A 3,890-nucleotide genomic window follows, 5' to 3' on the forward strand; every position below is an offset into this window, starting at 1 on the left:
GACCAAACTGCAGCTCTGCAACTGCATCCCTGCCCATCCTCACCCTTCTGCCCCCAACCCTCACCTCCTTGGACCCCCAATATGTTGTTTTTCCCAATCAAACAAACAAACAAAATTTTATACTAGTTTACACACCAAGTTCATAAAGTTTATATATATATATTTGTTCTTTTGGCAGTCCATAGGACATTCAGTACTCCTCTCCAGCATCAAACTCAAAGCATTGATTCTTTTTCTGTCATCCTTATTCACACTCCAGCTCTCAGATGCATATGAGGCAATTGAGAAGACCAGGTCCTGCATTAAGCACACCTTAAAGATTACAGCATCTTATCAACCCTAGGAGGCAGCTCCATTTGGTCTTACAGAGTCATTATGAGGACAGTGACGGTCATCATTTTGTGTATTTAGCTTCTGGATATGGAATGGGTGAGGGTAAAGCAGATGGGAGGGTGGGGCCTATTCTTGACAGAACAAAACAGAAGAAGGAATCAGAGGATTAAAACCTGGGAGCACGAAAGGAAAACACAAAGAGTGTTTCTTTAATCCAAGTTAGTCACTTGCTCCTGACCTAACTGGGTACCTGTTCTCAGCGGCATCCCCGCCCATGTCCGATCAGTGACAATAGTAACAATAATATTGATCATGACAGCTAATATTTGCTGAGTGATTGCTCGGTGCCAGGAACTGTTCTAAGGAACTCTTTGTCGGCTCCGGCACACACTGTTCTGTTTCTTTATTTACTAGGTTGCTCGGCAGCCGCTCTCTTCTCTGGGCGGTCACCACACTCTCCTGGTCACCATGGAGCCTACCCCTCGCTATTGTCTTTCTCACACCACAGCTGCTACTTGTCACTGACCTCTCACAATTGCTTTCCACAGACAGAAGAAGTCTTTTTCTTAACCGTGACACTGAAGAGTGAAAACAAAAGTATACATGACCACATATTCAAAGAAAGATGGAAAAGAGGATACTTCTCTGTAGAAGTAGAAAATAACTTCTCTGTAGAAGTAGAAAATATAAAGGAGCTCTGGTGGCCTAGTGGCAAGAAGCGGCACTGTAATCCCAGAGAAACATGGTTCGAACCCACCAGAAGCTTTGCTGGAAAAGGAGAGGCAATCTCCTCCTGTACCAGTCAGATCCAATTTACACGCACAAAAATAATAATAAAATTAAAATAAAGTAAAAAGAAGTAGAAAATATGTATCATCCAAAAGACACATATTATAGGGTCCCATTCATGTGAAAACTCTAGAATAAGTTAGTGTTTTAAGATGAAAGTATTTATTTTTACTATTTAAAACAACTTTAATTATGAGAACAGTTTACATGTGGTCTGGGACATTGGATGACACACCGTAGGTGTCATTGTTCAAGGGTAGATGAAATAGTTACTGATAATAAAAGCACTTTTAATAAAAGTCTGTCCACATTCCACAGCTGTTTGAAACATTCCGGTTGAAAGTTTATTAATGATTACCAGAGGCAGGGGCAGGGATGTTGTTATTTTTATGTTTCCTTGAGTTGTTTACAACTCATTGTGAGTCTACAAACAACAGATCTGAATTTTGGCCTGGCCTGAGCCATCCTCGTCATCTGGGATCCTCTCCAGCCTGTTAGAGTCAGTGCGCTAGTCGGTACTGTTGCGAGTCAGATCGCTTTCACCGACCCTCCACATTTTCCAGAATGATGTCCATCTCCAAGGACTGACCCTCAGGAAGGCAACATGCCTCAGGTATTTGAGAAACACTTCTACCGTTCTTGCCAGTAAGGAGCCCGAGTTGTAATCCCTTCAAGAGAGCTGTGTGTGCTCTTTTGACAGTCACAGGGATAGTTCAGTCTTTTTCTCCAACATCACAATGCAAAGATATTGAATCTTCTGTCATCTTTATTCATTTCTTCCAGGTTTCAGATGCGTGGGGAACAACTGAATACCTCACGGCTTGCATCGGGTACATCTTGGTCTTTAAATGGACATAATTTCTCTTTAGCACTTTGGAGAAATCCTTGATGGGGACAAGGGATGGGGTTGAAGGAAGAGTCTTTGAGAAGGATGAGAAAAGAAGGATTCACTGCTCAGGGGACATTGAGCTTAAGAGTGGGAAACTGTATATGGTGGCTGCTTAAGCCATGATGGACGAAGGAATGTCCTGGAAGTGACAACGTGAAGAATGGACAATGTTACATTTTATATACATTTATCACCATCATCATCATAAAAGAAAAGTGTTCTGAGTGTTCCTTACAGACATGTCTGGTCTGTTTCTTTCATTGATATTGTACTGGTCCCCATGGGCATCTGAGTATGAGCTCCTATTTCTGTGAGCTAGAGAGTCCCAGCAACAAATGGTAAAACAAAAGACAGTGAGCTTTCCAAGACCAATCTGCTGGACATAGGAAGTCTGAAGATTTAAAATGCATCCAAAATTATTTTTATGTCCCTTTCGAGCTTTCTTTTCATTCACATCACCACGAGTGAGGCTCCATGTCCGTGTACGCTGAGCAGCTCGGGTTAAGGACAAAGCAAGAGTCCTGTTTCTGTTCCTCTCTTCCCAAAGTTCACACTCTCTGTCTCTCTGGAGGCAATTTTATTTCTCACGGTCACTCTGATTATAAGCATGAGGAGACTGAAAACAAACAAGCCAATAAATAAAAGAGCACAAACAGACCAACAAGAACGCTATGCCAGAGGCAGCATGGTTAACCATTCTGCTTTTGTTTGGAGATCTGTTTATTTTTCTAACAGTCACCTGTTCTCAACTAGGAGGGGAAAGCCAGCTCAAGGTGGAGCAAGGTCTTTGGTCCAAGCCTGAAATTTGTTTATAAGGCTGAGTCAAATGTGCAGTTGGAAGCAAGGCAAAAGCAGTCAAGAGCTTCTTACCTCTTGTCAAGAATTCTATAGCATGCCTCTCGCAGGAGCCAATGTTAATTCACAAACTCTACAGGGGGAAGGTGCTCCAGAGAAACAACATATCCTGTTAATCAAAATGAAAACGCATGTGTGTGTGTGTGTGTGTGTGTGTGTGGTTGCAAAGGGGGATAAGATTAACCAAATGGTTACTTATTTTCTTGGAACTTATTTGATGTGGTTCTACAGAAGACCCCAAGGGCAGACAGCCCTCTGTTGCTCAGTATCCATGCTGAATCACACCAACATTATTTTCACCTTCAAGATTAGCCTCGTTGTTTGTGGAGGGTAACAGGAGGTATACGGCTTTGGAATAATCGCCCTCACCCCTGCCAATAAACAACTTCAGTGAACTTAATTTCCCCTAATTTATAGCCAGCCTGTTTAAATGACTGTTATTTGGCCAGGATCGTTTCATGGGGATTTAATTATGCCTATAAATCGAGTTTCTTTCATATCCGTCCCTCAATTCACTTTCTTTTCCTCCTCCCACATCTCGTTTTGCATATGCTCGCAAACATATCAATAATTTATGCCACAAAGCCTTGTTTTCTCTTTTGCCACCCCACACATGTTCTGTGTTGTGTAGAGATGTCAAAGGAAATGTGTACATTGAGAGAAGCTCTTGAATTTTTCATGAAAGCTGGTGGTGGCCAAATGGCATTTTGCAGGTCTTTGGGAAAGAATACATCTACTTATTGAAAGGGTTTCAGAACAGAATGAAAAGTAGTAGCAGAATAAGAGCTAACAATTCTAGCAGCTTTGGGCACTTCCCTTGCCCCCACCCTGTCATGAACTAATCCATTCCTACTATTTTGGATTTCATAGACAAAGTTTAAACCCAAAGTAGTGGGAGTGAAGGGATGGATTAATTCAGTATGCTGTTGTTATTGTTGTTAAATGATGTCAAGTCGTAGATGACTCATAGTGACTCTATGAACGAAAGACCTGGACACTTGTATAACTTTCGTCCTTTCTCCAG

This window comes from Elephantulus edwardii, unplaced genomic scaffold (assembly GCF_000299155.1).
Source record: "Elephantulus edwardii isolate Elephantulus edwardi_28Jun2011 unplaced genomic scaffold, EleEdw1.0 scaffold00091, whole genome shotgun sequence".
NCBI classification, from domain to species: domain Eukaryota; kingdom Metazoa; phylum Chordata; class Mammalia; order Macroscelidea; family Macroscelididae; genus Elephantulus; species Elephantulus edwardii.